Raw genomic sequence first — 11194 nt, 5'->3', positions numbered from 1 at the left:
GCTATTGCTATGCCCCTGCTAGCTAGATGTAGTCTCCCTTAGGATAGCTAGCCCCCTCATAAATGGTCACATGGACCTAGGCCATCGGGGGGGGACAACTGACACTGCAGTGAGGGGCCCAGGGCCTCTGGGGGCCCTGCCCCCCCCCCAAAGCGCTGGAAGGGCCGCATGTGCTGGCTGCGGGCCTGTGGCTCACTAACCAGCACACCGCGTTCCAGCACTGAGAGAAGAGTGACATCAGTGCTGGAACGTGGGAAGCAGATGAGTGAGCCCGCTACAGCGGACTTTCTATACTGGGGCACCACCTATATCTGGCTACACATACTGGGCCACCACCTATACCTAAAAGGGAAAACAAATGCGCTCTGTAGCTTATAGCAATGAGAGTTCAGTTCACACAAATCACCATCCAGCAGCTTTAAGCCAATGGGTACCGTTTAAAAAAAGGAAAAGTCAGATACTCACCTAAGGAGAGGGAAGGCTCGGTCCTAATGAGCCTTCCCTCTCCTCTCCCGGTGCCCTCGGTGCTGCGCTGGCTCCCCCGTTCGCGTCCGTCGCCGCAGGGACTTCGGAGGTCTTCGGGAGCACTCGGGCTTCCGAAGACGGGCCGCTCCATACTACGTACGCGCGAGCGCGTCATAGAGGGCGCTCGCGCATGCGTAGTATGAAGCGGCCGCGTCATCGTGAGCCCGAAGGCTTCCGAAAGCTCCCGAAGGCTGCGGAAGTGGCAGTATTTGACCGAACTGGTCGAATACTGCTACGGGGGATCCTGCGCGGGACCGGGCACCGGGAGAGGAGGGGGAAGGCTCATTAGGACCGAGCCTTCCCTCTCCTTAGGTGAGTATCTGACTTTTTTATTTTTTAAACGGTAAACATTCACTTTAACCTCCCTGGCGTTCTATTAAAATCGCCAGGGAGGCTGCGGGAGGGTTTTTTTTAAATTAAAAAAAAACTATTTCATGCAGCCAACTGAAAGTTGGCTGCATGAAAGCCCACTAGAGGGCGCTCCGGAAGCGTACTTTCGATCGCCTCCGGCAATCGAAAGTAACAAGATAGGCCGCAATGAGCGGCCTATCTTGTTTCGCTTTCCTCGTCGCCATGGCGACGAGCGGAGTGACGTCATGGACGTCAGTCGACGTCCTGACGTCAGAGCCGCCCGATCCAGCCCCTAGCGCCGGCCGGAACTGTTTGTTCCGGCTGCACTGGGCTCGGGCGGCTGGGGGGACCCTCTTTCGCCGCTGCACGATCGGGCAGCACACGCGGCTGGCAAAGTGCCGGCTGCGTGTGCTGCTTTTTTCAGAATCCAAATCGGCCCAGCAGGGCCTGAGCGGCGACCTCCGGCGGCATACCCCGAGCTCAGCTCGGGATTACCGCCAAGGAGGTTAAATGCGTCCAGCTGAATGTCCCGGGGATTCAGTCACTTTATCTCCTCATTGGTCAGCCAACACGTCATAAAAACAACAAGAAAGAAGGGGACATAGCGTAATCCAGTTACTGCAATACTTTCCCTTCACCATTCCAGAGTGAAAAAACCACACCACCTCGTGCCGGGACACACTCCCCCCAATGCGCCCGCACTCACCCGATTAGCCTCCAAACAATTCGGAGGTATGGATATATGGCATAAGTAGGGGAAGGCAGGGATCACTCCAATGCGTAAATGATCTAAAACTCAGAGAGCGCCATATAGTGTAAAATCATTTAATATTAAAATTGTAAAAAGAAGGTTTACACTCACAAGCGTAGGTAGTCATAAGCGCATATTAACATATGACGTAGCTCCGCCCTATGCATTTCGTCATATAGAATGACTCATGATGCCCCTGATGAGTCATTCTATGACGAAATGCATAGGGCGGAGCTACGTCACATGACCGGCAGATTCAGGAAGTCACAGGACGCGAGGGTCTGAGGCTGAGCGTGTGTGAGCGGCTACCCGGGACTGCAATTTCCACATGTTAATATGCGCTTATGACTACCTACGCTTGTGAGTGTGAACCTTCTTTTTACAATTTTAATGTTAAATGATTTTACACTATATGGCGCTCTCTGAGTTTTAGATCCTTTACGCATTGGAGTGATCCCTGCCTTCCCCTACTTATGCCATATATCCATACCTCCGGATTGTTTGGAGGCTAATCGGGTGAGTGCGGGCGCATTGGGGGGAGTGTGTCCCGGCACGAGGTGGTGTGGTTTTTTCACTCTGGAATAGTGAAGGGAAAGTATTGCAGTAACTGGATTACGCTATGTCCCCTTCTTTCTTGTTGTTTCTATGACGTGTTGGCTGACCAATGAGGAGATAAAGTGACTGAATCCCCGGGACATTCAGCTGGACGCATTTAAAGCTGCTGGATGGTGATTTGTGTGAACTGAACTCTCATTGCTATAAGCTACAGAGCGCATTTGTTTTCCCTTTTAGGTCGTTTTTGAACAATTTACAGTATTGTTTGTTGCAGTGCGCTCCACGTTTCAAAGTTCTGGTTTCCATTAGCGCAGCTTTCTGTGTATTTTACACCACCTATACCTGGCTACCTATACTGGGGCACCACCTATACTTAGCTACTTATACTGGGGCGCCTATAGCTTGCTACCAATACTGGGGACACCTGTACCTGGCTAACCTATACTGGTGCACTACCCATACCAGGCTACCTATACTGGTGCACTACCCAGGCTACCTATACTGGGGGCAACTATACCAGGCTACCTATACCGGGGCACCACCTATAGTTGAATACCTATACTGGGGGCACCTGTATCTTGCTGGCCTATACTGGGGCACCAGGCTACCTATATTGGGGGCATCTACACCAGGCTACCTATACTGGGGCACCACCTATAGCTGGCTACTTATACTGGGGGCACCTATACCTGGCTACCTATACTGTGGGCACCTATGCCTGGATACCTATACTGGGGGCACCTATATCTGGCTAGGGCAGGGGGACGAGCTGAGACAGAAGGGGACAAGAGTAAACACGGGGATAAAAGAGGCACAGGGGGAACAGAGGCAGACAAAAGAGGCACAGGGAGAAAAGAGATGAGTCGGGAACATGAGGTCACACAGAGGGACACAAAAGAGGCACAAACTGAGGTGAGACGGAGGGGGGACAAAAGAGGCCCAGGAAGAAAATAGGGGGACAAAAGTGAACGGATAAAGGATAAGAACAGACCTACAAGTGCCTATCTCATTTGTTAACCGGGGATTCCCTGTATTTTGCTAGTATTTGGCCCCACCCACAACATGCCATGGTCACGCCCACTTCCCCCCGCATCACGCTGTGCATGCCGCTTTCTTCAGTGTCGGATCCATGCACATTTTTCGCTGCAACGCACTTGGCACACAGATACGGGATGGGGTGGCTAGTGGGTGGGCACAGCAACTAGTGGGTGGGCCCAGGGAGGGGGCCCCAGGCCTGATGATGAGGGGCCACAAAATTTCTGATGGCGGACCTACATGGACCCCTAGTATAGGTAGCCTGAAGTAGCCCCCCAGCGTAGTTACACACCCAATATAGATAGTCAGAGGTAGCTACCAGTAAAGGTAGGCAGAAGGACCCCCCCCCCTCCCCATATAGGTAGCCAGAAACATACCTCCCAACTTTTTGAGATGAAAAAAAGGGACACTTAAGCCACGCCCCTGTCACACCCTCACCACGCCTCTAGTCATGCATACCATCAAGATTTCTCAAGAAAAATATGTTGTTTTATAATTCAAATCACACTGGTCCTTTCTATCCTGGGTCATTTTCCTTCATAGTAACATTTTAAAATTAGTAATATATCAATTTAAAGGTTGAGAATAAAGTTTAGAGTCAATCAAACAAATTTTTAGTATAGAAATATATATATTTACATAGAAAGAGGGACAAATGAGGGTGAAAGAGGGACAGGGCTCCCAAAAAGGGACTGTCCCTCCGAAAAAGGGACAGTTGGGAGCTATGCAGATGTGATCCCTCCCTCCTATGCAGAGTAGTGGCAACTCTGCACAGGTTGTGAAATAAAATGTAAAAAAAAAATTAAAATTGAGAAAGGCTGCTTTGGACTGTGATCTTTTTTTGGGCAAAGCTCTCTCTCCTATTGTATCTTGATATTGCTGTACTTGCTGACTGACCCAATTATGTTTACTTAGCATACAATGTGCCATAGACTGTGTGCTGACCAGTATGACCCTTGCTTGTCTATGTAACTAGTTTGTACAATCTTTATCTGTACTACATCATGGAATGTGAATGTGCAATACAAATATGTATATATATTTTTTCTTCCTGGGTCACCTTATAGCCACCTTTATAAACAGGCCCCACAGAGTATACTGTATCTATACAAATGTTCAGATTATTATAGAGATCATTTAGTGTCCAGGCGCCCTCTAGTGGTAAAAAGGTCTATCACCATAGGAACAAATGGGCTAGATCAGAAAAATCAGCTGATATGCAGAATGGGGGTTCATGACTATAATGCAGGGGCAGCAATGTAACTTTGCAGGGTTAATCAGATTTAGGAGTGACCCACGACTCAACCAACCGTTCCCCAATCTGACCGGCCCCTGCAGAGTGCTGATTTATCTCCCACAAATAATGCCTTGTATTGAGTAAAAAATTCTGACTATTTCTCCTTACAGAAATAAAAATTGTTATTATTATTTTTGAACATCTCAAAGTCTCTCTCTTGAAGTCCAGTTTCAGAGAGGCGTTAGATTTTCCCATTCTTTTTTGTGATTGTTCATAAATTGACTCTGTGTCCATGCCCAAAACTGACTCTGCGCCCATGTGCAAAATCTGACTCTGCGTCCATGCTACTGACACCTTAGCATGCTGCCCTGGACCATCCAAGTCTATGGTAGAGGATCTAGAAGGACACAACTCCTAAAATAGTGCAGGTGGTGACCAGGATGGTGGGATTTCAAGAGAGTAGAGCCTGCAATGGCCTTCACCCTAGTGAGTGTGACCAACATATTTGCTCCACCCATTTTATTGGATTGTGTAGGTGCCTGTCCTCTTATTGTCTTGGTCTAAGGAAGTGTTGTCCACATTGATCTAGGGCTGATTGTCCACACTGATCTAGGCTTTTCCACATTGATCTAGCCTTGACTACATTGATGTAGGTTGGACCCCGCTGATCTAGGCTGCTGGTCCAAACTGATCTAGATTTGTCCACATTGATCTAGACTTGACCAGTGATCTAGGCTTGAACACAATGATGTAGACTTGAGTCTGACTACATTGATCTAGGCTTGACCGCACGGAACTAGGCTTGACCACACTGATCTAAGTTTGACGACACTGATCGAAGCTTAACCACATTGATCTAGGCTTGTCCACATTCCATATTGATCTAGACTTTTCTACAGTCCGCCCAACCACCAGAGGGATAAAACATTCTTGTCAGCTAAGGAACTTCTAGTAATCTTCCCAATACCTGTTTGCCCCTCCATGCTGAGTGCCACCCTAATACCCCGCTTGTGGTTCCACCCTGCTCCCCTCCCCCTCTAGTGGGTGAATTCAACTACTCACACAGCTTCTTTTGTGGTGGTCCATTCTCACTTCTTGTTGCGTAGGATGGCACCACACACTTTCTGGTGGCCATTAGAGGCTGTGTGGAGCTCCCAGCTGGTTGGCAGCTAGGCGCGATGGCAGGTGCGCTTTCTTGATATTATGGCACTCCAAATACGAAGTTATCAGGTGGGAAACCTGGGTCCATGCCCACAATCGGGCTCTAAAGAAAAGCAACAATGTAAGGACTCAACCCCAGGCGTAACTACAGGGCAGCAGCCCTTGCAACCGCAGGGGGGTCCAGAGCTTTAAGGGGGACCCAACTACTAACCTTCTCTTCCTCCGATATGGTGGTCCATTCTTCAGATTAGGTGTTCTTGTGGCTACACTTGTTCTGGGTGTGAAGAGCATGAAGGCCACACTCGTTTTATGACCCTTGTGAGATGAGCCCAAAGGCCATGGAGGGTCACAAGAAATGGCCAAGGAAAGGGGTGTGAGCATTGGGGGGCCCCTCTAAATCACAGCTCCCCCCAGCAAAACTTTGAGTTACGCCCCCTGGACTCGACACAAAAACAACACAAAGCTGCACAATTTCTGAAATCTGCCTTTATTTGATGCAAAAAACCCACATCAATATACAGCAATAAAAATGACGGTGAAAAGATCTCGGAGGTGAGAACATTCATAAAAATGCTAAAAATGCCCATGCGATGCCAGTTTTATTATTATTCATTTTTTTTTTTGGTTACTTTTTATTTATTTTTTTAAAATAATTTAAAAACACTAGAATGTTGCCCCTGGTCTGCCGGAAGGTAAGAGGTCAGCAGGGCGGGGCTTCAGCTATTTACAAACACTTGTTTTGATATGATTGATGCAGAACGCTGTATTGATGTATCAAGTATCCCCCCCCCCCCCCCAGGATACCCAACGCCCCCTACTTGGATGTCGTATGAGACTCTGAACCATCTTCAGAGGAACAGGGAGGGTCATGAGATGCTAAACATTCAGCTTGCTTGCAAATAAGATGCAGATTGTATGAATCGAGGAACTGAGGCCACTCGAATGCCCTTCATTTGATTACTGTAAGTTAAAGCTTCATTTTGCATTTTATTCGCATGCAAGCTGGAATGATTGCCATCTCGTTGGAAGCAAAGATATTCAGTAAGATGAAAATAATTTAAAGTTTTTATGCAAATTTACGCAGCTTGAAAATTGACCAATCAAACTTCACTACACTTTGTGTGATTGGTCCAACCTGCCAGAGGAATACACCATGTGCTTTCAGAAACAGTCAGGTGTGCGCACAGCCTGCCAGAGGAACACACCACGTGCTTTCAGAAACAGTCAGGTGTGCGCACAGCCTGCCAGAGGAACACACCACGTGTTTTCAGAAACAGTGAGGTGTGCGCACAGCCTGCCAGAGGAACACACCATGTGCTTTCAGAAACAGTCAGGTGTGCGCACAGCCTGCCAGAGGAACACACCATGTGCTTTCAGAAACAGTCAGGTGTGCGCACAGCCTGCCAGAGGAACACACCATGTGCTTTCAGAAACAGTCAGGTGTGCGCACAGCCTGCCAGAGGAACACACCATGTGCTTTCAGAAACAGTCAGGTGTGCGCACAGCCTGCCAGAGGAACGCACCATATGCTTTCAGAAACAGTCAGGTGTGCGCACAGCCTGCCAGAGGAACACACCATGTGTTTTCTGCAACAGTCAGGTATGCGCACAGCCTGCCAGAGGAACACACCATGTGTTTTCTGCAACAGTCAGGTGTGCGCACAGCCTGCCAGAGGAACGCACCATGTGTTTTCTGCAACAATCAGGTATGCGCACAGCCTGCCAGAGGAACACACCGTGTGTTTTCTGCAACAGTCAGGTGTGCGCACAGCCTGCCAGAGGAACACACCATGTGCTTTCAGAAACAGTCAGGTGTGCGCACATCCTGCCAGAGGAACACACCATGTGTTTTCTGCAACAGTCAGGTGTGCGCACAGCCTGCCAGAGGAACGCACCATGTGGTTTCAGAAACAGTCAGGTGTGCGCACAGCCTGCCAGAGGAACACACCATGTGCTTTCAGAAACAGTCAGTTGTGCGCACAGCCTGCCAGAGAAACACACCATGTGCTTTCAGAAACAGTCAGGTGTGCGCACAGCCTGCCAGAGGAACACACCATGTGCTTTCAGAAACAGTCAGATGTGCGCACAGCCTGCCAGAGGAACACACCGTGTGTTTTCTGCAACAGTCAGGTGTGCGCACAGCCTGCCAGAGGAACGCACCGTGTGTTTTCTGCAACAGTCAGGTGTGCGCACAGCCTGCCAGAGGAACACACCGTGTGTTTTCTGCAACAGTCAGGTGTGCGCACAGCCTGCCAGAGGAACACACCGTGTGTTTTCTGCAACAGTCAGGTGTGCGCACAGCCTGCCAGAGGAACGCACCGTGTGTTTTCAGAAATAGTCAGGTGTGCGCACAGCCTGCCAGAGGAACGCACCGTGTGTTTTCTGCAACAGTCAGGTATGCGCACAGCCTGCCAGAGGAACGCACCATGTGTTTTCTGCAACAGTCAGGTGTGCGCACAGCCTGCCAGAGGAACGCACCGTGTGTTTTCTGCAACAGTCAGGTGTGCGCACAGCCTGCCAGAGGAACGCACCGTGTGTTTTCTGCAACAGTCAGGTTTGCGTACAGCCTGCCAGATAAACACACCATGTGTTTTCTGCAACAGTCAGGTTTGCGCACAACCTGCTAGATAAACACACCATGTGTTTTCAGAAAGGCAAAGAGAAAAAAATATGTGCATTTCTCAAATTCATCCAAAGACTGCATACAGCATCGTTTTTATTATTTTTTTGTTTTTTTTTCCCTATTTTGTTTTTTTAGACAGAGGGGGCAGAGGGGTGACCGGCAACTGTACAAAAATAAAGTTATATTATGGGTGATACAGAAATAGGACCTGATTTACTAAGAGTTACACCCAGAAAATCCTAAGCGAACTCGACGAGCCTGGCCTAATTTTAGGGAAAAAACGTTATTTTGTGGTAGAAGTTACAAGCTTAGCCAGGTCATATCAGATCATAGCAAGGACTGATGAAAGGTTTGTGAAATCTGTGTCTTCTGAGCACACAACTGCAACAAGAGATTTTTGAAAGAAATGCAAGACAGCTGGATTTCTTTCAAAAAGTCTGGTGGGGGGGATGTTATATCCCTAGCAGAGCCAATAACCTTTCATCAAGCTCCACTGTGGTCTGTTATGACCCAGATAACGGCTGCAGCTTCAAACTTTTGCTGTCACAAAGCAGAAGACAGGTCATATCCTCAGTCCGGGGTCACAGGGTCGTACTCCAGTAATCTCTGGGCCTGCAATGCTTCAGGAAACCAGGCCCCTTCTTTTTTCCCCATGGCAAGTTATGCAGGTGACAGAATCTCTACCCCTGTGTAATTATCCATGCGGCATGTAAATGAACACGGACAGGTGGAAATTCTTTCCCTACATCCTCCTCTCTCCTGAAGCAGAGTCACTCTTTAAGCAGCAATCACTTACAATCTTTCTACTATGACTTTGGCATGAAATACATAGAGGGAAAAGGAAGCAGACAGACACTTAATACAAAAAATATATCAGGAAAAGTTAACCAATCAGACGTCAGACATTGAGCTGTTATATTGTTATATGCAACAAAGATTCTGATTGGTTGTTGTGGGTCACCGGTCCACTTTTACACCTCTCCCAATAAATCAGTGTGTTTGATATCACGCATACACCTCATTGGTCGTGATAGTTTCGGATCTCTGCACGGAAGCACTGCTCATGGAAAGGGGAGGAGGAGAAGAAAGAGCAGGAGGCTCCCCGATCTAGGAAGGACCACCTTAAAGTGAACCTGAGGTGAGAGTGATATGCAGGCCTTAACCACCTTCAGCCAAGACAATTATGAACGATCCTTTTGGTTGAAAAGTCTGTACGAACCTTAAAGCGGAACTCCAGTGAAAATAATGTAATAAAAAAAAAGTGCCTCATTTCTACAATAATTATGTATAAATGAGTTAGTCAGTGTTCTCCCACTGTAAAAGCTTTCCTCTCCCTGTTTTACATTCTGACATTTATCACATGGTGACATTTTTACTGCTGGCAGGTGATGTCACTAGAAGGAGATGCTGCTTGCTTTTTTGCCAGTTGGAAACAGCTGTAAACAGCCATTTCCCACAATGCAACGAGGTTCACAGACAGGAGACTGCCAGGACCATGGTCTTGACATCACACTGTGGGAGGGGTTTCACCACAATATCAGCCATACAGACTCCCCTGATGATCCGTTTGTGAAAAGGAATAGATTTCTCATGAGAAAGGGGGTCTCAGCTACTGATTGGGATGAAGTTCAATTCTTGGTCACGGTTTCTCTTTAAAGCAACACCCACAATGGATGAAAATCTCGTCCGAGGCTGATGACGAGGGTCTCGTCAAACGAGGATCTAGTGTGTGTACAGAAGCCCCCAATATCACTTTCTAATCCAATATGAGGGGTCTTTAGTGACGTTTGACTGACCCCCTCCCTGAGTACTTTGTTGCCCTACTCACTTCTTCCATCAAAAGCTGCTCTGTTGTGTGTCGTCCTTACTCCCAGCTCCATAGCAACAGAAATGTCATTGGTCTGTAGGCTAGTGACGCGTCAGTACAGCACTCAGCCCCAAACTGTAGCCGAGGAATTAAGTCCTGATCCATGCAGGCGTCAGTCCTCGTAAGCGTCTAAATGGCCTAAGTCTCAAAGAGGCAAAATGTACCCTAAGATACATCGTATAGTGATGGTCAAGTAGATGAGAATACCTTTGAGTTGATGCAAATTTATGCAAATTCTTATGCAAATGTATGCATGTATGTATGAACCAATCAAATCCTGCTGAGGTAAAATTTGATTGGTTCATTTTCATGCTCCATAAATTTGCATAAAAATTTGCATAAATTTGCATCAACCCAAAGTTATTTGCATCTACTTGACCATCACTAACACATCACACTCACATATTTTTAAAGTTAAATGATCACATTTTTGTACACTTATCCTTCTGATATCCATTGCTGCGATTTGCTGAAAAAAAGGAAACAATATGGTCGCACTTCCTGTGTCGGCATGACAACATGATCATCAACATCATGATCCCACCCCTTCCATAGTCACCTTGATGCCAGCAGAACTATAAACTGCCTGGCACTAGCCATTAGGATTCAGTGTTTAGGAATTACCGGTAGCTAGTCTTCGCTTAGCAGAGCTGGATCAGCCAGCCATAAGGCCATCCTAGGCAGTTGCCCAGGGCCTGGGGAGAGTTTAGGGGCCCAGTGGATGCTATCTCTCACCAAATCTAACTAAAAAAGCCAGATGACCATTAGCGCTGGGCAAAAAGTTCTATCTTGCCTAGGGCCCCATTCATCTCAATCCTTTTCTGTCTCTAAGGATCATGGGAAATGTAGTCCTGTGTCTAGTAATTCCCCAAAAATTCTAACATTCAAATGTTCTCTGATTCAGGGAAGGACATGAATTAAGCCTATCAAAGCCTGTACATGCTGCCAGTTCAATCAGAAGCATTGATTTATATCCTTTCCTGGGTTGGGAACATGTGTGCATTAAGACATTTTTATCTATTACTTTCTTCATGGCTAAAAAAAAAATAATTGGAAAAATGTGATTAGTATGCAAATTCCAGACAACATG

Source organism: Hyperolius riggenbachi, chromosome 11 (assembly GCF_040937935.1).
Source record: "Hyperolius riggenbachi isolate aHypRig1 chromosome 11, aHypRig1.pri, whole genome shotgun sequence".
Taxonomy (NCBI): Eukaryota; Metazoa; Chordata; class Amphibia; order Anura; family Hyperoliidae; genus Hyperolius; species Hyperolius riggenbachi.
This window is presented reverse-complemented; position numbering follows the sequence as displayed.